The sequence below is a fragment of the Pleurodeles waltl genome, chromosome 2_1 (assembly GCF_031143425.1).
Source record: "Pleurodeles waltl isolate 20211129_DDA chromosome 2_1, aPleWal1.hap1.20221129, whole genome shotgun sequence".
Taxonomy (NCBI): Eukaryota; Metazoa; Chordata; class Amphibia; order Caudata; family Salamandridae; genus Pleurodeles; species Pleurodeles waltl.
This window is the reverse complement of record NC_090438.1, coordinates 93,543,205-93,567,898: the sequence shown is the minus strand read 5'-3', so window position 1 is coordinate 93,567,898 and position 24,694 is coordinate 93,543,205.

Genomic DNA, 24,694 nt, shown 5'->3' with positions numbered 1-24,694 from the left:
GTAACTACTGCACAACCCCTCTGTGCTAAAGACAAAGCAAAAGATAAGACATCTGACAAATGAGCACGTAAGGGATCAATCTGCCTCTCTCCACACCAAACCACAAATTTAGACCACCTACAGGGAGTGCAGAATTATTAGGCAAGTTGTATTTTTGAGGATTAATTTTATTATTGAACAACAACCATGTTCTCAATGAACCCAAAAAACTCATTAATATCAAAGCTGAATATTTTTGGAAGTAGTTTTTAGTTTGTTTTTAGTTTTAGCTATGTTAGGGGGATATCTGTGTGTGCAGGTGACTATTACTGTGCATAATTATTAGGCAACTTAACAAAAAAAAATATATACCCATTTCAATTATTTATTATTACCAGTGAAACCAATATAACATCTCAACATTCACAAATATACATTTCTGACATTCAAAAACAAAACAAAAACAAATCAGTGACCAATCTAGCCACCTTTCTTTGCAAGGACACTCAAAAGCCTGCCATCCATGGATTCTGTCAGTGTTTTGATCTGTTCACCATCAACATTGCGTGCAGCAGCAACCACAGCCTCCCAGACACTGTTCAGAGAGGTGTACTGTTTTCCCTCCTTGTAAATCTCACATTTGATGATGGACCACAGGTTCTCAATGGGGTTCAGATCAGGTGAACAAGGAGGCCATGTCATTAGATTTCCTTCTTTTATACCCTTTCTTGCCAGCCACGCTGTGGAGTACTTGGACGCGTGTGATGGAGCATTGTCCTGCATGAAAACCATGTTTTTCTTGAAGGATGCAGACTTCTTCCTGTACCACTGCTTGAAGAAGGTGTCTTCCAGGAACTGGCAGTAGGACTGGGAGTTGAGCTTGACTCCATCCTCAACCCGAAAAGGCCCCACAAGCTCATCTTTGATGATACCAGCCCAAACCAGTACTCCACCTCCACCTTGCTGGCGTCTGAGTCGGACTGGAGCTCTCTGCCCTTTACCAATCCAGCCACGGGCCCATCCATCTGGCCCATCAAGACTCACTCTCATTTCATCAGTCCATAAAACCTTAGAAAAATCAGTCTTGAGATATTTCTTGGCCCAGTCTTGACGTTTCAGCTTGTGTGTCTTGTTCAGTGGTGGTCGTCTTTCAGCCTTTCTTACCTTGGCCATGTCTCTGAGTATTGCACACCTTGTGCTTTTGGGCACTCCAGTGATGTTGCAGCTCTGAAATATGGCCAAACTGGTGGCAAGTGGCATCGTGGCAGCTGCACGCTTGACTTTTCTCAGTTCATGGGCAGTTATTTTGCGCCTTGGTTTTTCCACACGCTTCTTGCGACCCTGTTGACTATTTTGAATGAAACGCTTGATTGTTCGATGATCACGCTTCAGAAGCTTTGCAATTTTAAGAGTGCTGCATCCCTCTGCAAGATATCTCACTATTTTTGACTTTTCTGAGCCTGTCAAGTCCTTCTTTTGACCCATTTTGCCAAAGGAAAGGAAGTTGCCTAATAATTATGCACACCTGATATAGGGTGTTGATGTCATTAGACCACACCCCTTCTCATTACAGAGATGCACATCACCTAATATGCTTAATTGGTAGTAGGCTTTCGAGCCTATACAGCTTGGAGTAAGACAACATGCATAAAGAGGATGATGTGGTCAAAATACTCATTTGCCTAATAATTCTGCACTCCCTGTATTAGCGTAGATAGATTTAGTGGAGTGTCGCCTGGCTGCTAAGATAACATCCACTACATCAGGCGGGAGAGAAAAGGAACTCAGGTTGCCCCGTTCAATCTCCAGGCATGAAGGTGCAGGCTCTGGAGGTGGGGGTGTAAAACCTACCCCTGCGACTGCGAGAGGAGATCTGCCCTGAGAGGGAGACGGAGTGGAGGGCACAGTGAGAGTTGGAGAAGGTCCGAGTACCACACCCTCCTTGGCCAATCCGGAGCTATTAAGATGACTTGGGCCCGGTCTTGGCGAATTTTCCTCAACACTCGAGGAATCAAGGGTATGGGAGGAAACACGTAAAGCAACTGGTCGCACCAGGTTATCTGAAACGCGTCCCCTAAAGCTCCTTGTACCGGATAATGGAGGCTGCAGAATAACGGGCAGTGCGAGTTCTCCCGGGTGGCAAACAGATCTATCCGAGGAAACCCCCACATCTGGAAGATTAGCCGGACTTGATCTGGATGGAGACGCCACTCGTGATCGGCTGAGAAATGGCGACTGAGACTGTCCGCACGTACGTTCAAGACTCCGGCCAGATGATTTGCTACCAAGCAAATCTGATGGTCCTTTGCCCAGGACCATAGCCGAAGAGCTTCTCTGCAGTTATGACCTCCCCCCTACAGGAGTGGAGCGAGTGGGAATTGGTGAAAGCCTAAGGCTGCTTCCCCTGCTGCACTCCTCCAGAGGAAGAGGAAGAGGCAGAGTGCTGCTGAGTGGCTCCCCTGGTACAGACCCTACCCCTCCCTCTAAAAGATCTATAGGAGAGAGCAGAGGTAGGTTGCTGGAATTTCCCTCGAAAGGAGGAGGAGGAGGAGCCACGACCAAATCCTCGAAACCTCCTAAAAAATCTGGAGGAAGTAGAAGAAGTGGCTTGCAAGCCTAGCGACTTGGTCGTGGCCCTGCTCTCTTTGAACCTTTCTAAGGCCGAATCCGCCTTGGCACCAAAGAGCTTGTCCCCATCACAATGAAGGTCCAGTAGGGTCGACTGCACATCCAAGGAAAATCCTGAGTTACGAAGCCAAGCCTGCCTCCTCGTAACTACAGCAGTGCCCATTGCCCTAGCAACCAAGTCAGTTGTATCCAACCCAGATTGGATAACCTGAGTTGCAGCTGCCTGAGCGTCCGATACCAGACTTAACAGTCCGTGAGGAACCTCCGTATGCGTTGATGCAATTTCGTCCATCAGGGCATAAATGTACCTTCCTAAAATACATGTAGCATTGGTGGACTTCAATGCCATGCTAAATGAAGAGAACACCTTTATGGATGCCATGTCCATCTTCTTGGAGTCTCTATCCGAGGGCACAGCTGGAAAAGACCCAGGAGCAGACCCTGCCGAGCAGGAAGCCTGGACCACCAAGCTTTCAGGTGTTGGATGCCTGGTAAGAAAACCTGGGTCAGCCGGTGCAACCCGATACCTCCTAGCCACAGATCTATTGACAGCTGAAGAAGACACCGGCTTCTTCCAAACTTCCATTATAGGGTCCAGTAGCGCTTCATTGAATGGCAAAAGTGGTTCTGCCGATGTAGAGGCAGGGCGCAACACCTCTGTCAACAAATTCTGCTTGGCTTCAGTCACCGGCAAAGGGAGGTCCAGGAAGCCAGCTGCCTTCCTGATAACAGAATGAAAAGTGGCCGCCTCTTCTGTGTACTCCCCAGGAGATGACAAGTCCCATTCGGGGGAGGTATCTAGGCCACTAGCCGTGTCCAGCCCATGGAGACCCTCACGAGAGTCCTCAATCTCTCCTTCCTCCAGGTTTTGTCTCTGGTACTCCTGCTCTTCAAGGAGCCTCCTCGAGTGCAGCCTCTCCTCTATTCTCGGCGTCGACATGGCGTCAGCGGACATCGAAGAACGACGCCGATCCTCGGATCCATCCGACGCTGGGTCGACAGGCGCCATAGGCCTCTTCGGCGCCGAACGAGGAACCGGATGGAGTGAAGACTGCCTCGGAGTCGTAGGAGGTCTAGACGGCGTCACCGGCTGAAACATGGAAGCCGCCGGAGCCGAAGCTGTCGGAGCCGAAGCCTCAGGAGCCACCGGAGCCGATACCGGCGCCGAGCCCACGTTCCCCAAGGGGAGAGAGGGCATAAAGGGTGCTGGTCGAAGCGGAGCCGGAGCACCCATGTTGAAAGCCAAAGGGCCCGAAGGACCAGCCGGTCCACCACCTGGAGCCATCTGTTGGAAGATGGAAAACATCGCATTTAAAAATGCGGACTATCAGCTCCAGGGGCCGGGAAAGGCGGGTACTGGGGTGCCTGGTTCAAAGGCGACACCGACGCCGGTCTCGACGTCTGCGAAGACGGAGAAAACATCTGAGGCTGCGGAACCTCAAACACTAAAGGTGGTTGGCCCGATGACACGGGCGCAGTCGGTGAAGCTGGAGAAGGCAACAGCGTCGATGGCTGGGGAGTGACAGTGGGACTGACTTCCCAAGTCTTCCGACGTCGAGTTGATGGTGACCTCGACCGAGACCTCTCCCTACTCGACCGGCGCTGTGATTCTCGACGACGCCGGGAGTCCCGATGACACCGATGAGACTTCGGTGACGAGGATTTTCGATGATGTCTCTTTTCCTTCTTTTTCGACTTCGCAAGAAAAAGCTTGGCCTCGCGCTCTTTCAGGGCCTTAGGATTCATATGTTGACAAGAATCGCACTTGTCAACATCATGATCAGAACTAAGACACCACAAACAGTCAGAATGTGGGTCCTTTACCAACATTTTGCCCCCACACTCACGGCAGGGCTTGAATCCTGACTTTCTCTGCGACATTGTAGTCTCAAAGAAAAAATAGATCCAAAAAAAACACTGTAACTGTCGAACAGCAACAGTAGCTCCCTCGAAGATAACCGTTTCGAATGGCACGGAAAAAAGGGAACTGACGTCGGCACGTCAGCGAGGACCTCTTATTGCCTGTATGACGTCAGACGGCATCGCGTGGGCAATTGTGACGTCCTCGTCGACGTGCAGAAGCTAGGAAGAAGATTTCCGTCGAATGCTGGCGCAATTGGAGTATTCATTAGGTGAGGAATCCACAGGTAGTTGTATCCATCAAAAAGGCTCGCTCTAGAGCGCAGTCTTACAACTCTGGACTCACCAGTATTGCAGGTGGAGTCCAGTGGTGGCAGCATTTGTAGTGTTAGGCACAATCCTTACCTACCCACAGATTTGGTACCTGGGTTCAAGGAGGGAGATGACATACGTCAGAGGCTTAGGGAGTATGAGGAAGCTCTAGTTGTGCGCAGGATTCCTGAGAAAGATTGGGGAAGTGTCCTAGAGAGCTATATTCCTGAGGTGGAAAGGGATGTCCTACTGGCCGCAGAAGGGAGTGACAGGCAGGGGTATCCCCCCATCAGAAAGGCCCTGATAGAAAAGTATTGTCTCACCCCTGAAGACTACAGGTTGAGGTACAGAGGCAGCAGGAAGCGGTCTCACCAGTCTTGGGAGGATTTCATGGGGACTTGTTGCAAAGCACTAACAGGATGGGTGGAGGGTAGCAGAGCAACCACTTATGAAGGGCTGTTTAGTCTCATTCTAAGAGAACACATGTTCCGTTGCTGTTTTTCAGAGCTACGCCAGCACCTGTCTTACTGTGAGTTCTCTGACTCCAGGGAACTTGCAAAGAAGGCTGACCTCTGGCTTAGTGCCAGGGGAGCTGGACAGACACCAAGCTCTCGGCGGCCCGGGAGCAGCTCCTCGTACTCGCACATCGCATCGGGTGCGGGCGATTATTTCCTCAGACCCCTGGAGGGGTCCGAGTGCCTTCCAACGTTGAGGCAGGACTCCAGGAAGGCACAGGGAGCGCCCCCTTCCCCGATCGCTGTGCAAGGAGCGGGACGCTCCTGTTTTTGGGCATCTTTTCTAGATGAAATCAGGAAGGGAGACCTCGACGGAGGTCCCTTCCTGCCTTTGCACAAGAATTGTTGTTGGGCCACGCCCGGCCCTCACCCCACGGACAGGGTGTGAGGAGACTGAGGCAGGCCCCCCACCACGACATAGGCCCCTGTTTTGCGCACAGGAGCGCTGGGGGCCCCAGTGCACACCTTTAGGCACTGGAAGTGCCTAAACCAACTGGAAACAGGTACTCTTTAGGGAAACTAGGCTCTAGGAGCCCAGTTCAGATGTTTGAATGCTTTAGCTTTCCCACCTGTTTACTGTTTCTACATATATGTGCTAATGTTCCTTTTATGGGCATGTCTAGCTGATATGTAATTGTATGACTTGTGATATATTCTCTAATGTTCCTTTTATTTAGGGATTGTTCATGTTAAGTGCATATATCTTTTACTATAATTCCTGGCTACTGCTTATGTTGCAGAATCCTGAGTACTTACGTGTTCTAATGAGACAACTGCATATTCTTGCAGAGTATTAGTAACTTGTGTAACATTCTGACAACTGCTAAGGTAGCAGGGTATTACTTACGTGTAATGTTGGTCTAATTATGTTTTGTGCAATACAGATTATTTTTACATAGCTCAGTGTTGTGTTTACTCTGTGGTGTACATTTTCCGTCACTTATGTTGTGTGTGTTGTGCAAACGCTTTATACATTGCCTCCGGGGTAAGCCTGACTGCTCGTGCCAAGCTACCAAGGGGGTGAGCAGGGGTTATCTTGGACGTGTAACTCCCTAGCCCTGACCAGAGTGGGTAGGTTCTGCCTGGCTGAGGTGCATACCCTAGCCAACCAGAAACCCCATTTGTAATAGGGATTTATTGTAAAAATGCACCCAGAGAGCATCTTAGAGGTGCCCCGTGTATGTTGGCCAAACCGCTAATGCAGGACTGACCAGTCTCTGCCAGCCTTCTACTTCCAGATAAGTTTCTGACCACATGGGGGTGAGAGCCTTTGTGCTCTCTGTGGCCAAGGGCAAAGCCTGTCCTGGGTGGAGATGCTCCACACCTCCCCCCTGCAGGAACTGTACCACCTAACTGTGAGCCTCAAAGGCTCAATCCTCTGGTTACAGTGCCCCAGGGCACTCCAGCTAATAGAGTTACCCCCACCCCCTGGACAAAAACCCTCTTTTGGCGGCAAGTCTGGCAGGACAATTAGGGAAAACAGGGAGGAGTGACCACCCCAGCTAGGACCCACCCCTAAGGTGTCCCGTGCTGAGGTGACACCCTCCGTGCAGAATCTTCCATCCTGCTTTGGAGGACAGGAACCAATAGGGTTAGGTTTGTGCCCCCCTCCCCAAAGGGAGTTGACACAAGAAGGGCGCAGCCTCCCTCAGGGAGAGTAGCCCTTGGCTACTGCCTTCTGACCCCTGTAACGCCCCTAAATCCAGGATTTCAGGGCTTCCCTGAACCAAGCTCACCAGATTCCTGGCGACCTGACAGGAAAGAAGGACTGCTAATCTGAAACCCCAGCAGAGAAGAAGAAAGACACAAAATGACTTGGTCCCAGCCCTACCGTCCTGTCTCCTGCTTCAAAGAATCTGAAAAAGAAGGTGCATCCTGCAGGACCAGCGACCTCTGTCAAGCTCCAGAGGACTGCCCTGCACCCCAAATGACCAAGAACTCCCATGGAGAGGGCCCTGTCCAAGAAGGAACTATTACCAAGGGACTCCAGAGCCTCCCTGGATCCATGAGTCCTGACCACCCTTCACCCAAAGCCGTTGGCTGGTGACCAGGTGGCCCAACCAGCTAGAGAGAGTCCCTAGGCAGTTCTGAGCAAGTGCCCACCCTAGGTTGACCTCTCCACCCCTCCACGACTAAGCCTGCAAAGGGAATATCAAGGGCCCCCGTTGACCGCAAAAGCTCCGGACGCAGATATCTGATGCCTAAAAGACCACTGCACCCACAGCCCCCAGGTCCTGGAGAACCCGACCTCCGGTGCAATTACGTTCAGCAGGTGGCCCTTCTCACTGTCCATTCTGTGGTTTGTCCAAGTCGACCGCCTGGACCTCGTCTGCAGCATCTGAGTGACCCACAGAGCCCCCTCATAGACCAGAATTGGAAACCCAACGCCTTGTTTGCACCCGGCCGCCCCCATTCTGCTGAGGGTGCGTGTTTGGTGCCTACTTGTGCCCCCCCGTGCTCTACTAAACTCCCCAGGTCTGCCACCCGAAGTCGCGGGTACTTACCTGCAGGCAGGCTTGATTCCGAGTGCCCCCAGTCTCCATAGAAGCCTCAACTTTGACCTCTGCACCCGGCCGGCCCTGTGTTGCTGGTGGTGGGTGTTTGGGGTTAACTTAAACCCCAACCTGTGGACATCCTAACCCCCGGATATTGGAACTGTAAGTTGAGTACTTACCTGTAAAACGTTCTAACTTCTCCCCCCGAACTGTTTCTGAAAATTGCAGTCAACTTTTAAAACAGATAATTGCCAATATTTCCAAAACTGTATAACTTTACGATCTCAAACAAAGTACTATTGATACCTGTGTGAAATACAAATCTATTGAAGTACTTACCTGCAACTGGAATCTTGTGGTTCTAAAAATAAATTAAAATAAGATATTTTTGCTATATAAAAATCATTGGTTGGAGTTAAGTCATTGAGTGTGTGCATCTGCTTATTGTCTGTGTGTGTACAACAAATGCTTTGCACTACCCTCTGATAAGCCTAACTGCTCGACCACACTACCACAAAAGAGAGCATTAGTATTATCTACTTTAGCCTCTGTTAATCCTCTGGGGAACCCCTGGACTCTGTGCACACTATGGCCCTCATTCTGACCTTGGCGGGCGGCGGAGGCCGCCCGCCAAAGTCCCGCCGTCAGGTTACCGTTCCGCGGTCGAAAGACCGCGGCGGTAATTCTGACTTTCCCGCTGGGCTGGCGGGCGGTCTCCTTCAGACCGCCAGCCAGCCCAGCGGGAAAGAGGCTTCCACGATGAAGCCGGCTCGGAATCGAGCCGGCGGAGTGGAAGCTGTGCGACGGGTGCAGTTGCACCCGTCGCGTATTTCACTGTCTGCGCAGCAGACAGTGAAATACATTTAGGGGCCCTCTTACGGGGGCCCCTGCAATGCCCATGCCAGTGGCATGGGCACTGCAGGGGCCCCCAGGGGCCCCGCGACCCCCCCTACCGCCATCCGGATCTCGGCGGTCCGACCGCCGGGATCTGGATGGCGGTAGGGGGGGTCAGAATCCCCGCGGCGGTGCAGCAAGCTGCGCCGCCGCGGAGGATTCAATGGGGCCGCGGTACACTGGCGGGACCCCGCCAGTGGTGCCGGTCCGACCGCGGCTTTACCGCCGCGGTCGGAATCCCCATTGAAGCACCGCCGGCTTGTCGGCGGTGCTCCCGCGGTCCTCCGCCCTGGCGGTCAAAGACCACCAGGGTCAGAATGAGGGCCTATATCTCATTTTGATATAGTATATACAGAGCCATCTTCCTACAGGTGTCATTACCAACTACATATCACCTACACATACCTGACATACCTGTAGTGTGGACATTCACCTGTCTGCTCCATTGTGTGGAATACAAATTAACCTGCCATGAAAGGCCATGGGGCAGAATAATGAGTAATGATGAAGCACCTAACCCAGTGTCACCTCACCTGTGTCTCTTAGCACCCACCAACATGTGTGTTCCGTCTACAAGAAACAGTCCACCATGATGCAGAGTTTGTATAAAACTGTAAAGATAATGGATGCCATAGTAGGACTCTGAAGGAATATAGAGGACATACCTGACCTTTAATGCACCGTACATAGGGATTCGTAAAAAAATGGTGTTCCCCCTCCCAAAGCCTGCACTGTGCATGTGTTGAAAGTGTCTGTGAGAAATGAAGTATTGGAAGCTAGAAGATTCCACTACACCAAGTTTAATCATCCTACAAATGTGTGATTCACACCTTCGTACACTTGATGGCTGGCATAACCATCATCTGCCACAAAGGGTCCCAAAGTGTGGCACTGCATGAGTAGTGCCACATGGTAACATGAAGGCCAGAGTTTGGCTTTGTAGGGCTACCATGGTGTCTCTGCATATGACACCACCGTGGTGCAACAAGGTGGTAGGCTCCATCCAGCAATGGGACACTGCCTCAAATATGGACTATACAACAAATCCTTGCAATGGTTTAACCATCAGTTTGCATTTATTTTGACAATTCCCAGGTCCCGGAGCCACAACCCAAGATTGTCATGTCCATCAACACAGACCTATTAAACCATTACACAAAACAGGAACATACACCATATCAGAAGCAAGTCTGAGTCACCCCCCACCCCTACATCTAACAACTGCCATGTTATATTCCAAACCACTAGCAAGCTTTACCAACACATCTTCGCACATTCCTTTGCAGCTGATCAAGGTTCCGGCATATAGCCATGGGTTATGACTCCATTTGTCAGTCTCTCAACGGTGGAAGAGCATGCATATAAGAAGGGCACAGAAGAACACACAATGAGGAAAAGATTACATTTGGGCTTCTAAAGTCAAGGTTCAGGTGCCTGGCCCTGAGGGGAGGAAGCCTGTTGTATGCTCCACCACTAGTATGTAAGTTCATACTGGCATGTGCAATCCTGCGTAATATATGTATACAGACAAATGTTCCCTGGGATGAACTGGCTGATGTCCCCAACGAGGAGGATGATGACAATGGTGCAGCACATTTGGAGAGGGAACTACATTACACTGCTTCAGGAGTTCACAGGAGACTCCACATAGTACAGAACTGTTACACATAGTGACTGTACAATCATCATCACATTGTAAATAGCACCAATAAAATACTTTGCACCTGAATCTTCTTGGTCTACTCATTTTCCACAACATATACCACTGGAATGTAACTCCAACATCAGAGAGCCGGACAAAAACACAGTAGTTACAAGTATGCTAGCAACATAATTTGTGATGTAAGAGGGTTTACTGCCTCCATTTCACATATCACTGACACCCAATTCACAGGCATGTGACTCTTGAATACCTAAATCCATGCACCACAACATATAACGTGCAGTCAAGTGGCCAATGTGCTAATTCCTAGCCCTATCCCCACATCATCACCACGCCTGCCAGGATGTATGCAAGTGGGGCATACATAAGGTAGGGGCTGTGATCAAATGGTGTATAAGTAATATCGGAACTGAACACTGTCAGGGGGATTGCTGCTTCACCTGCACTGTGCATATGTGACAAAGGGGGGAGGGACATCATTGGTAACTATGAACCTTCAGTAACTGTACAGGGTTTGTAACCAATGTTAGAGACAGAGCCTGCACTGTGTATCCATGGGATTATGTCTTGGCACTACCATTGGGCACAGCCCTGACACATGCAGGGCAGTACCTCACTAATGGCACACACACGTTGGCTGTGGAGTGCACAATGGGTTGCCAGACAAATGCAGCAGCAATGAGTGCTGATTCACTGTCCAAACATATGACCCATTGTCAGGATCAAAGAATAAAATGGGACAATGCACCACCAAATTATTGTCTGAGAGGAATATAGGCAGAGTATGTTACACTCCCTATGTACATAAGATGCACACTTGCCACACATCTGCTGTCTTGACAAATGCCTACAGCAATTCCAGATATACATGTGAATATTGATGTACGTGTGTATGTCCTAGGTAGCAAAGGGTTTGCTAGTACCAACAATGGTTGACATGTGTCAGCATGGTTACCTAGTATGCTCTGTATAACAACATCACACAGAACATAGCAATACACACCACTCTTTGTCACTCACATGCCAGACCAAGAGCAAGGTACCAACAGTTACAAATTATTCCAAACATGCTTCGGCCTCCAACATGGCAGTCAGGTGTGGGATGTGCAACTATGCCCAGCAATGTAAACAAATGTTAGAGACCTATCCAAACAGTGAATGGTAGTAAAAGTAGTCATAGATGGTGCATTTGGCTAATGAAAAAAACAGCACTGAGATGATTTCACACATCTACATCATTCAGTCATAATAGTTACATAGGTTGTGGCATGCAGGCATAAATGCATACCCATGTTCAACAGAGGATGTAGATGAACAGCTGAGTGATACCCACAGATAATTAGAAATACAACATGGGAGGTCACTTTGAGATGACACAAGTGCTGTGGCTGGTGTTGTGTCGTGTGTGGCACTCATTACATCTCACAAACACTGACAAAGGGGTGGCAGCTATCATGTAGCCAATAGTAGAAGATGTGTTCATCTGCAATTTACACAAGTCCCATGTTGCATCCTGTCCATGTCTGACCAGACAACGTTGCTGTAGAAGATGTGTACACAGTGTAAGCAGCCTAGAGTATGGCAGCAATGTAGGGCACAAAATATACCTTACAAGAAATGAGGGAAAACGTGGAGAAGAAACACACATAGACCAATTCGGACTTGCGACACATCAATGTCTACATGTGAACACTGACCATATGTACAGAGAGGGTGGCTAGGTCAGTACATAACCCTGTCTTATTTGCCACTACCATAGCCTGGTAGTTGCCCATCGCATGCCAACATGACAGGAGGCAGTGACCGATATCACCATCTGTCCTCTGGCACGTTCCCAAAATAGAAGTCACAACAGAGATAAAACTTCTAACCATGCTGTCCATGGAAATTACCAAGGACATTCAATGATGTGACATGTCCAACACGTGCAAGTAGCCAGTCCTCTGTACACGATACGGGAAGGCTGACATCAAGTACCGCAGAGGAAAAAATGATATCCCAGTTTGTTGGATCGCAAGTGTTCATGTGTCTGTCTGCAGGGGACTGTGCGGTTCTCTGCTGATTAGCAATCATGAATAGGCTATATCCCTGCTCTAAACACCCTAACACCACTTCTCTGGCTACATAAACTAAAGTCCTTGTCAGGGGCTTGATGCATGTGCACAGTGGACTGAGTAATCTGGAGCTCCGTAAACCTGCCCCTTCACATGCAACCTTCATATTGTGCTGGCATAAATCCCACACTAGTGATGAAGAGTATTCTGCCATTTATGCTAGAATGCAACATTGCTACACAGTGGTATGCCATGGTATGTGACAGTCATGACAAATATGATGTGGATGAATGTGAAGGCCTAGTTGGTGGCATGCACAGATATGCCAGATATCTCAACACACATGTACCACTGAAATGGCTCAGGCATAGTAATGTGTATTGGAGTCTGAACAAAATGCAACATACCATAAATTTAAGTGCACATTTATCACAAGATCGGTGACAGAAATAAATGACCTTCACATGTGTTCGACATACAGAAACATAGGTGGCACTGATGTGACTACACAGGCATTTGTCAAAGTCCAACATGTGTCCATGCAGGAAGATAGATATGTGAGGTTTCAGATCCCATGAACACACCACTGTGGTCATATGTTACAGAAATAACAATACACATCTTTATACACACACGGCATGTAGCAACCTTTACTTTCACTTGTGTTTATACCATCTCCTGCAACTATATATCACACGTGTAGCTGAGCATCATGAAGGCTAAACCAACAACACACCACTGAGTGTACGCATGCACACGGAAATTGCCAAGGGTAACATGATGTCAACCCAGTCCTAGTGCACTGCATCCTCAGAGTACAAATTGTCATGGCTGTCACATGCCTTACCATGTTTTGGACATAGGCCATCTTATCTATTGTGTTGTTGGTATGTGTAAATTTGTATATTACATGTAACAATGTGGTACACTCACCAATAAGTGTTCGAACACATATGTACACTCATAGTACACGTGTGCTAACATGTATGTGGACACAGTGTAGCTACACATGCGCATATGCACAAGGTATAAGTCATTGCATGCAGCAGACACATTAACAAGCACATTAATGCATTAACAAACATATAGGTTGAACATACCAATGTCACCTTAAAGATATGACTTGATAGTCACACACATGTAGCCATACCATAATGACAATGTTGTTGCATGACCCATGTGACATGGTATGTGAGTATGGGTGCGCTCAAGGCCTACATAGCAAATTTCCACGCATTCCGGTCATGCATCAAAACTTTTGACGCTAATGCCTAAACTTCATACTTTTCTCTTCAGCAAAAAGATGCCTGCCCTGTGCATCTATCGCAAGTCCACACCCCTTTTCATGGACAATGGGAAAAATGCGATGCATGACCATCATGCGTCAAAAGAAATTATGCAAATGCCTAAACTTCATACTTCTCTACTCAGCAAAAAGACGCCTGGCCCCTAAGAATGTATCACACGTCCACTGTTCTTTTCAGGCACAATGGGAAAAATATGTCACATGACCATCATGCATCAAAAATTGAGACGCTAATGCCTAAACCATACTTTTCTCTTAAGCAAAAAGGTGCCTGGCCCCTGAGCATCTATCACACGTCCACAGGCCTTTTCACGCACAATGGGTAAAATACGACGCATGACCATCATGCGTCCAAAAAAACGATGCATGACTGAAAATGTGACACACAGGCCCAGGAAGTGATGAAACAGGACCTCCTGCCTGCATACATGGTACAGTGAGTTCACTTTCCCTTTCTAGTCAATTTGCCTGTGAGGGTGTGTGGAGCTGGTGTTGTTGGTGATTTGGAGTAATTATAGTGTTTTTGTGCTGTGTCCTGTTGCTGTTGTGTCTATTTTGTCTTCTAATCAGTCTTTTGTATTGTATTCTTTCTGTATCTCTCACTGTATTGTGGGAAGTTTATCTAGTGGTAGAATAGTTATTTTGGGTAGTTGGGGTAGTGTTAGGTTTATAACACAAGCTGGGGGCTTCATCTGGCTTGTCCAACATGACCTCCCCATGATGCTTCTCCGGGGTGGCAGTGTTATCCAGGGCTACCCCACAGAGGCCAGGAAGCTGCGGTGGGGCAAGGTGCTCCACCACCTGACCCGAGTTTTTAACACCGGACACAATGACCACTAACTAAAACACTGTTGGGCTGACCTCATCACTAGGGAGCAAGATCTGCTGGATCACCTGGGGACTGAGATTGGTGGAGCAATTGGTACGTATCCCATTTCCATACCAACACCATTATGTGCATGTGCATGACAAGTGCTGAAACGGTTGAGTGCAGCATGTTTTGTCTAAGGATCTGGACATGTCTTATGCTGCCTGTATTATGAGCCCCAGCACTACCTTAGGGCTGCCGTTTCAATATAACATTTATGAAGCAGAGGCAGGGCAGAAGTGACATCTTCCCGCACAACCATAACAAAGTGTTGTGATGCATGCATAGCTCAACTCTTATGAGCAGCACAACGTGAGGCCTGTGCCATGCATCATGCATGGGAGGGGGCCCAACACCTGTTTGGGGGGCAAATGTACAAGCCTCTGGGAAATACGTGAAATAACTTAATGACAGTTTTCATGCACTTTGATAGGCTGCTGAGAGCAGGTGTTATAAGGGGGCATATACATGTATATGATGGGCCCTATGTACTCGGCAGAAGTTGTGATGATCGGTTTTGTTGCTACTCCTGCTGAGTACATCATTTGCCTCCATATAAATGGATACAGGTGGACCGTACCTGTATCATGCTGTGCCTTATTTCTCATTAGGTGCACACATGGAGGGGGAAAGGAGTGCACTGAGGGCCACAAGGACTGTTGTTCTCCACTTGTTGCAGCACCACTTTCCTACAATCTGCCCCTTTGTGTCATTGGCCAAGGCCATGTAAGGCAGCTTGACTACGCACATGGGCCAGTCTACTTTCACTTTCCTGTTCCTGTACATTGTGTATCACATGCACCTCTAACTTTGTCTATTACCCCACACGCATGTGCTGATTTTGTACCACAGGCCGGCCGCATCTTACTGAAGGTATGGGGTTGCACTGCATCTGCACCAGCACTAGCACATTACTCAGAAACCTGCACCAACACATGCATCCTTGGACCAAAGAGTAAGTGGGTCTGTGTTGAGGCATACATCTGTGCACATGTTCTAATCTCTTCCTGGACAAATACTGGAATACCATGGCAACAATGGCTGGCCACACAGTATTGGTAATACATCCATAATTTCAATCAATATGCAGGTAGGTATAACTAAATGAACATAAGTATACTCCCATGGCATTATTACTCGTGTGTGTGCCTTGAGATGGCACACACATATTAGTAACTACAAACAAGGATATATCAACGCATTCCTCAACACTTTGGAATACTCACAAAACTCCTGGGCAGTTAGTCAGTTAGCAGGGACAATGAGGTAGATGTCTTTAACATCTGGGGCAGGCTCCACAGCTATGGTTGTCACAATGGGATGGTCATTGCAACAACCATCGCCTGTCCCTCAGATGCAGTATACAGTGTAATGCAGTCCCATATGGTCATGGATTTGTAAAGCTAAAAAACACGTACATGACAATGCCATGTATATTTGGTGCAGTGAAAAGCACCACAGGAGTGTCTGGGAAAGTGATGGTTTGTAGGTGTCAGGGTCCCCATTATGTGAGACTATGGCCCTCATTTTGGCCGCCAAATTGCTGTCACAGCGGCTACCATCTGTTTGTCATATTATGATCACTGCCGGACTTCCGCCACAAGAAGGGCGGAAATCTAGCAGTGATCATACTGGCGGACGGTGGTAAGCTGGCGCTGCTACCACTAGCACTGCCATGCCGGTTGAACGCCTCCAGCCGTATTATGACCTGTGATACTGCCTGGCGGTGTTCTGCTGTAGGGGTGCTGCTGGCGGTAGTAGCGCCATTTCTGTTTCCTGCCGGAAGACCTCCTGGAACAAGGTACGTCAGGCTTCCGACAGGGGTGGGGATGAGGGGTGTTGTGTGTGTGTCTGGTTGTGTGTATGAATGTGTGAGTGTGTGTGTGAATGCGTCTGTGTGTGTTGTGGTGTTTGTGTGGGCGTATGCGTGTGAGTGAATGTGTGTAAGAGTGGTGAAGTGAGTGCATGTCAGTGTGGTTGTGTGTAAGAATGTGTGCAAGCATGTCTGGAAGTATGCATGTATGAATGTGTGTATGCCAGTGTGAGTGATTGGGTGTATGCGTGGTGTGTGTCTGCGGGTGTGTGCATGTATAGGGGTGGGGGAGTGAGAGGATCGGAGTGGGTGGGGGGAGTTTGGGTGGAGGGGGGACTGGGGAAGTGTCAGGTGTGTGTTGAGGGTGTGGGGGAGCTGCCTACCAGTGACGGGAAAGGAATTCCCTGTCACCAGTAGGGCTTACCGCCATGGCGGTATGAGTGGAGAAGTGGCGGGTTGGCTGCTGCCAACCCACCATTCTCATAATGTGGCGGTATGTACTGCCAGCCTGTTGGCGGTACAACCGTCACATTAACACTCACCGCCAGGGTCATAATGACCCCCTTTGTGTGATTGGCTAATCATGGATGTTTGACAGTTGGTCTTATCTACCACTAGGTTGACTTGCTCACTCAGCCTTCCAAGTTGATATTAAACAATGTTGTCCTTCAACAGAAAAGTCCAGATATCACAAAGCTATGTTTTCCTTTCATGTATTGCAGGTAGACCTCAACCTTACACATTTGGAGAGGTCCCCAGATTTGAAGACCCCAATGCAGCCAGTAAGTGTCACCTTGTGCGTCATGTGTGCCAATCCAGTGTTTGGTTGGAGTCAGTCTGATGTGTGCAATGCTATGAATAATAGTTTTGCCTGACCAATGCTATGATATCATTAGAGTTAGGATGGTGACATCATGTCTGTTGGAATGTTGAGCATTGAGAATGGCTTGATTGTAGCATAAGTGGCAACGTGTGCTGGTATGGAATTGTGGCTATTAGGAAATGAGATGCATGGCCCCATATTCATTGATGTATATCATGATAGGTGTCAGAGCAGCTGTTAACTTGATCAGCATGCATGTTGACAACTTTGTCACAGCACTATTGACAGGAAGGAAATGTATAGAGGTCTCAAGGGGACTTATGTAGGAGAAACTTGCACCACAGGTGCCTCAGTGCCCTTCAGATAAAAATTGAAGCCACAGTACTGCAAGGAGCCATATTGTGCTGGACAACAGTCAGTAGTGTATACAGTTAGTAGATAAGTCAGCACCAGATGGCTGTGGGAAATGTCTATGGATTGTCCCAAGCTAAATCTCAGCAGATTTACCAACATGGACCTGCCATCATATTTGTGAGTGATCTTTGTCACATCACATGTGCATATGATGTGAATGCTGAGTGCGTACCTGCTACTTTGATGCTGTCTGACATGCATGTGCACATGATGTTCAATATAAAAGAATACTGTAGCAGCACTCAGTGCAGTGCCAAACTCACTGTGGCCCTAAGGGCACCCATACAGCCACCATGTGTGTGCCGCTTTACACATGAAGCACAACATAGCACAGGGTAGGGGGCATAAGTTACTTAAACTGTAGACAACTTTGATGTGCAGGTCAGGCTTTGGCAAAACTTTCTAGAGACATTGCATTAGTGTTACATGTGGGCACATTATGGGCAATGGTGTCCCCCCTTGTAACATTTGCTCAGACCAGGTCTTAAACCAGGACATGTGAATGAAGCTTTACAAAACCTTACATTATCTGATGACCCCCACCTTGGATGCATGATGCCTGGGCAAGCCCTAGTGTAGCACCAAGGGTGTTAAGGAGGTGGGTTGCATTCAGAGCCCCCCCATATTGACAAGGACTCAGGAAATCTAGAGTTGTAGGGCCACGTGATCCTGACAAGTTTGTTAATACATATGTTGATCAAGGACACATTGGTCCACTCACCTCTGGGAACCTGATGGTCAACAATGGATAGCTTTCATCCCAGTAACATGTACATGATACCGTAGATGGCTGGTAGGAAATAGTCTTGGATTACGAGTAAGTCATTGTTGAGGAATGTGTGGTGGACTGTAAGTGTCATCTGAGGATGCAGTGTACATTAGACATCTGTTCTACCTCTACCCAATGCTTTAGTTAAAGCTTGATTCTCCTAATTTTTCAGCTGACAATACAACTCCTGAGGAACGTAGAGCATTCCACAAAAGGGCGGACAGGTACCGCCACATAATGGATGTTGACGCCGGGTACAAGCGGATGGCAAGGAGGCACCATAAGGAAAAGGCCACAGGGGCGTGGAGTGTGTTCCCACATGGGGTGGGGGACCTCCGCAGCAGCCACCACATAAGCAGCCAACATTGACAACACCATCAGGAGTCCAGGGGGCCTCTGCGGGTCCAACCTCATCCTCATCTGCTGCACCTGTCAGGAGCAAGGCACCTTTGCAGCCACCAGCTGCAGTTTTGAGTGCAAACTTTGAAAGAGACATGAGAAGGGACATAGCGGCAATGAAGGCCAGATTGGGCAGGTTAGAGAAGGAAAGTGCTCAAAATTGGAAACTTTGGAACGGAAGCTCAAAAAACTGTAATTTGTCACCCACACTACCTCCCAGTTCCTTCCCTCTCCCTTATACTATTGTAAGTAGTTTTAGATTGGGTTTTAGATTTGTAGTGTTAGGTTAGTGTAGTAGTGTAGTGTAGGGTAGGCATAGATTAGGTTAAGTATAGTTGGGGGGGTGTGTTAGTACTTATTTGTTTTATTGAGGGGGTGGGGGTTCATGTTTGGGTATTTGTGTACAAAAATATATATATATATATGTATTTTTTTTTTAGGCCATAGGTTAAGTTAGTACATGTGTAGTCATAGTTCATGTTGTCATACTTGTATCTTGTCTCTTAAGGGTGTGTGGGGGGACAAGACAATGTTTAGAGTGTAGTGTTACATGTTTAAGATACGTTTAGAATAGGTTGTAGTTGTAAGTTAAGTTAGTTTAGTGTAGGGTACTTTTTAGGATAGTATTAGGTATATAGGTATTACTGTTTTACAATAAATCCTGTTTGTATAAGACTAATTTTTTTCAAAGTTGATTGAGTGTCAGGGGGTGCTCATGTGTGCACTGGCCAAGTTGGAGGAATGGCCTAGGGTATGCTTACTGTCTTCATTTCCAAGGATTACCAAGTGCCAAGGAGCTGTCAGATTGCCTGCTAAATAACAGCAACTACTCCATACATTTGCCATCCACCCTTCCAGCCATTCACAATGTGTATGTATACTTTACCTTAGACAGGTAAGTATGGAACTTCAGCTGTCATTGGTGGGGTCCTGCAGTTTCATTGTTGGTAAGTGTAGCACACCTGACAACAGGCAAATTTGGAACTGTTTCCTGAAACACTGACAGGTGCCTATCACTGATAAGGTTAGCCTCTTTTGTACCGCACAAATTTGTTGTACTGGTACTCTAATCTGGGTAAATTACCATTGACTTGGTTCTGAGCCATATACGCTGTATGTCAACTTCAAAGGATATCTGTTCAATATTTGTATAGAATACTCAGTAAGTTGGTTGTAGCCGGCAACACCATCATTCACCTTTCTCATGTTAGGATCCTAGTGTGTGGCTTTGTGTATGACAGTAATACACTCATAATGTTCTGTACTCGTTGGCATGGATTCACACAATGCAATCATTTAGCTGAGTAGATGGATCACAGAAAATGCTACATGTATACAAGGTGCTTCATTTACAGGTTCAAATGCTATACAGTGTCCAGTTCACAGACCCGATGTGTGAACGTTAGCCATATGTAGCACAATCAGAGTCCAGGGGTGAGGGACATGTCATAAGACATAGTTTCGAGAAGTGTGCATTAGTGAGGAGGTTAAAAATTACCAATTGGTAAGAATGGAGGCAATGACAGTACATAGCAGACAAGTCAGCAGTGGTTGAGTGAAAAGACCACATTTCCTACTGTCACAACATTGGCATGATATTAAGCCCAGAACTAAGGAGATACTGTCCATGTGGCGCAGACTGGTGCTGCCAGGTGGTTTTCCTTGTGAATGTTATTCCTTTTACATCTTCATCCTCTGATGTGTGTGGTGCCTCCTGTGCCATGGCTGGTGCTTTTGTACAGGGAACAAATAAGGCGTCCCTGCAGCAAAGAGGAACTGCTGATTTTTCAACACCGCAGCAACATCACGGTGGCAGGCAGCCATGTTTTCCCTGAGGGAGGCCACTTCCTGCTGTGTGGGCTCCAGGGTATTCTGTATAGCCCACAGCCTGCTGTCTGTCATGCTGCTGCCAGTTTGGGAGGGAAATTGTTGTAACCTCTGCCTCATGACAGCAGCTGTGTCGGCCAGGGACTGCTGGAGTCCACGTAACTGATGGCAGCTGAGTTGTCTTAAATTGGACTGAGGCACCTCTGCACTCCCTCTAGGCTGCCTGCCATGGTCTCCATCCCTACCCACACCTGCTTGGGCAGTTCCCACTGGATTCCCACCACTGTCCTCTGAAAGGTGATCTCTGGGTCCTGTACTGGCTGGTGGTGTGTGTTGGCAGCTAGGTGGTTCATGTGGAGACCCTGCAACGCTGTGTGTCCTCCTTGCGACTGGAGGTGGTGTCTGGAGGGATCCTAGGACATCCTGGAGATTCTCTTCATTGATGGTTGGCAGCCAGTCATCCATGTCATCTGTAAGATCCAGGACAGGCAGCTCAGCAGGAGGTAAGCCATCATCCTCTGCAATGAGATTGTGTAAAGTCAATCTTAGATTGTTGTAGCTGTTGACATCTTTTATTTGCTACTGGAGGCTCAGTGACATGTTACTGACCAAGGGTTGTAGTTGTACATTATGTGTAGTATTGTGCATCACACATGAGTCAAGCTCACAAAGTATTTTGGGGCATATTTAGGTGCTCGAGCGCCACCTGAGTGTCACTTTTGGTGACACTCTCGTGGCGCAATGCCCTGCGCCATATTTACAAGGTGGCATTAAGCCACTATTTGTGGCTTAACACCACCTTGTAAATACAGCCCCTACACATGCAGCACTTTGCGTGGAAGGTGTGTGCAATGGATGTTGCTAGGAGTATGCCACAGCAACACCCATTGCATTTTGATGCTGTCTCAGGTTTACGAGCTTTCGTAAACTGGAGGCAGAGCCAAAATCTAACTCCACCTGAGGGGTGGCGTTAGCATGGCAAAACGAGGAGAAATGCTTTCATTTCTCATCGTTTTTTGCTTTTTCAATGTGTGTTGCTTTCTGCAGCACACATAGAAAGAGCAAATCACCATTTAAGATTCTTGTTGCGTAGGAAGGTGTTCCTTCCTGCACAAAAACAATCTCCCCCTCAACGCAGCCATCCTTGCACTATGGTGCGAGGGTGGCTGCGTTGGCGCATGGCAGCTAATTTAGCGGTGGTGCAGGGGGAAGCACAGGGGTGTGCCGTATTCTTTTAAATACGGCGCATCCCTGTGTTTTGAAAATGACGGTGTGTGACGCTGCCAAATGAGGTGCAGCGCCACTCACCGTCCTTTTCTGTTAAATTTGGCCCTTTATTGTGTCAGATGGTGAGATTGCAGCTACTTGTACAGCTGCCCACATGATGTTCACAGACATATTCCATGTGTTGTATGTGTTTTATTTTGTGGCCATTCCCATATGGCGCATATGGTTGTGTCTGAGTTGTTGTGGGTTCACCCTTTGCGGGTTGTGTTTCACTGGTTGCAAGCTTTAGGGCAGATTTTTTCTCAAGTGGCATGGCTCAGTGCAGCGGCAATATGTGTTGCACGACACTGAACAAGTTTAGAAACATAGGGATGTGCCATGTTTACTAGAATACGGTACAGCCCTGCAGTTCCCCCTGTGCCTGCACAGATTTGTTCTCCCTGCACCAACACAGGCATTGTTCTAGTATGTTGAAGGGGTGCCTCCCTTAAGGGGATGATTTGTTTATGTGCAAGGAGGTGTTCCTTCCTGCAGATGTACAAGCTATTTTAGCTAAGGTTGCTTTTAATGCCTGCTGAAAGATGCAGCACACATAAGAAGGGCAATGCGACAAGGAGGAAGGGAAGCATTTTGGCCAGTTTCACCACCCTGACACCACCCCTGGGGTGGTATTGATTTCAGTCCTAGTCTCTGATGTTTAAGTTGTACAGGGGTTTAGGCAATGTGCAATAGGTGTTGTTGTGGCACAGTCACACTATTTGCACATCCCTTCCAGGCAATGTGCTGCATATTTACATGGTGGAGTATAGCCATAGTGAATGGCGTATGTCCATGTTGTGTATATGTTGAAGTGCATTGCACAACCAAAGAGTCAGTACATGTGTGGCTTGGGTGGTTACGATACAACCCTTTAGTATGCATTTAGTGTTTCCTATGTACATACCCCTACTGCCAGTTGTGGAATTCCAGACATTTCCTCCCCCCCCTGGCAATTTACTCTGCATTTGTGGTGGTTCTTGGTAGTCTGTGCTGTCCTGCGATTCCAGTGACCAGCTCCTCTGGGATGACCGCTGCAACCATTTCTTCCAGCTCATCCGGGTCCTCTTGTGTTGTGGGACTTCCACCTCCAGTCTGCAGTTCTGCCTTTTGGTTTCTGGCCAGTCTCTCCTTAGTCCTGCACTTGCAATCATGCCAGCGCTTCTTGCACTCGGTGACAGTCCTCTTCACCTCTGCCACGCTGTTGACTTTGTCTACTATTGCCTGCATATTGCGTCTCTCCTACCGACTGGCAATTTGGAGGTGATGAAGAGCTGGTGTTGGTGCTCTGTCACTTCTCTGACCAGGATGTCATGCTCCTCCTCACTAAAGCTCCTACTTCTCATGGGACTTTTCTGGACCCTCCTGGATGGTACTTGGGTGACTGGGGTCACACCTTGCCTGCATTCTCCACCTTGTCTTTAAATTTCTATTTTTCCTGCTTGTCCGTTTTGTTTTGATGCTAATGTGGTAAAAAAATGGCGCCAACCCGTTTTGTGACATATATGTCCCTCAAAACGGTCTAGCGCTGCTTTTGCAGCATTAACGTATTTTTCCTTATGGCATCTCGCAATGGTTAACGTCATTCTTTTTACGCTAACCATTCCTTAGCGCAATAGTGTGTTATTTCCTCAATATGGCACACGGATGGCGGTAGGGAATGACAATAGCTAACATTAAAAAAATTACGCACAACTGCGCTATTGCAGTTTGTGTAATGTTTCATAAATATGGGCCTAAACATAGCACAACATCATTGAGAATTTGAAACATACACCAAAAATACACCCAAGGCCTAGTGCAGGGCAGACTAGGCCCCAAAGAGTGAAAACAATTACAGTAAAATGATAAAGAAATCACTACAAAATCCACAAAAAACATTCAAGAAAAATGGAAAAAAGTATATTTAACCCTACTGCTTCCACCATCCAAAAAATGTACAAACATTTTCCCTTAAAAAAAGTTAATCCCACATGGGCCCCTACCCGCCAGCAATGATACAAACAACACATAAAGAACAAAAACAGTACTGCGTGCCCTTTTATAAAACAACAATTTTTCTGAAGTGATGCACTGATGTTATGTGGTTTTTCTCAAAACGTGAACATTCCAAGTGTGTGGATGCATCAGAGATTACAGACAAAGAGAGTGATACTTTCCTTCTGGAATCCAAATTTAAAATGACCAAAGCCTGAACAAAGCACAGGGACGAGTCTTCAGGACTCGTGTTTGGATTTGTAAAAATAATGTATCTGAATTGTTTTTTGACTTCTTGCGTTAAAGGATCTGCCTCTCATCTTGCAATTGATGCTTCTCTCATTCAGATTTGTACTTTTATCAGTAAATAAAGTACCCAAATGGGCTGCTCAGATGACAAATTCTATCTCACATGTTTGTGTTGATCACCTGCATTAAAATAACTGCTGCTCCTGTTGGGATGGATGCCATTCGGATCTGTAGTTTAGTGCTAAAACATTACCCCAGCTGCCTTCTTGGGCAAAGAATCTATATGGAATGTTTGTGTTGGCCACCCAGGTTAAAGGAACTATCCCTCGTGTTGGGAAGATGCCACTCATGTTCATGACAAGTTGTTCCCCTAAATCTTGCAGTAAGATTTCTCCTCAAACTGAGGTCTTGTTATACGATGTGGCATTATGGCATAATTTCAGTAGTTACGCTTAAATGTTGTATCATAAAATTACTGAAATTACGCCAATGACACCAGCATAGTAAAACTTTTGCCCAGGCCTAATTACCATACTACACATCCCACACACACCTTCAGCCCTCATTGCCCAGGTTTAGTGTGGCC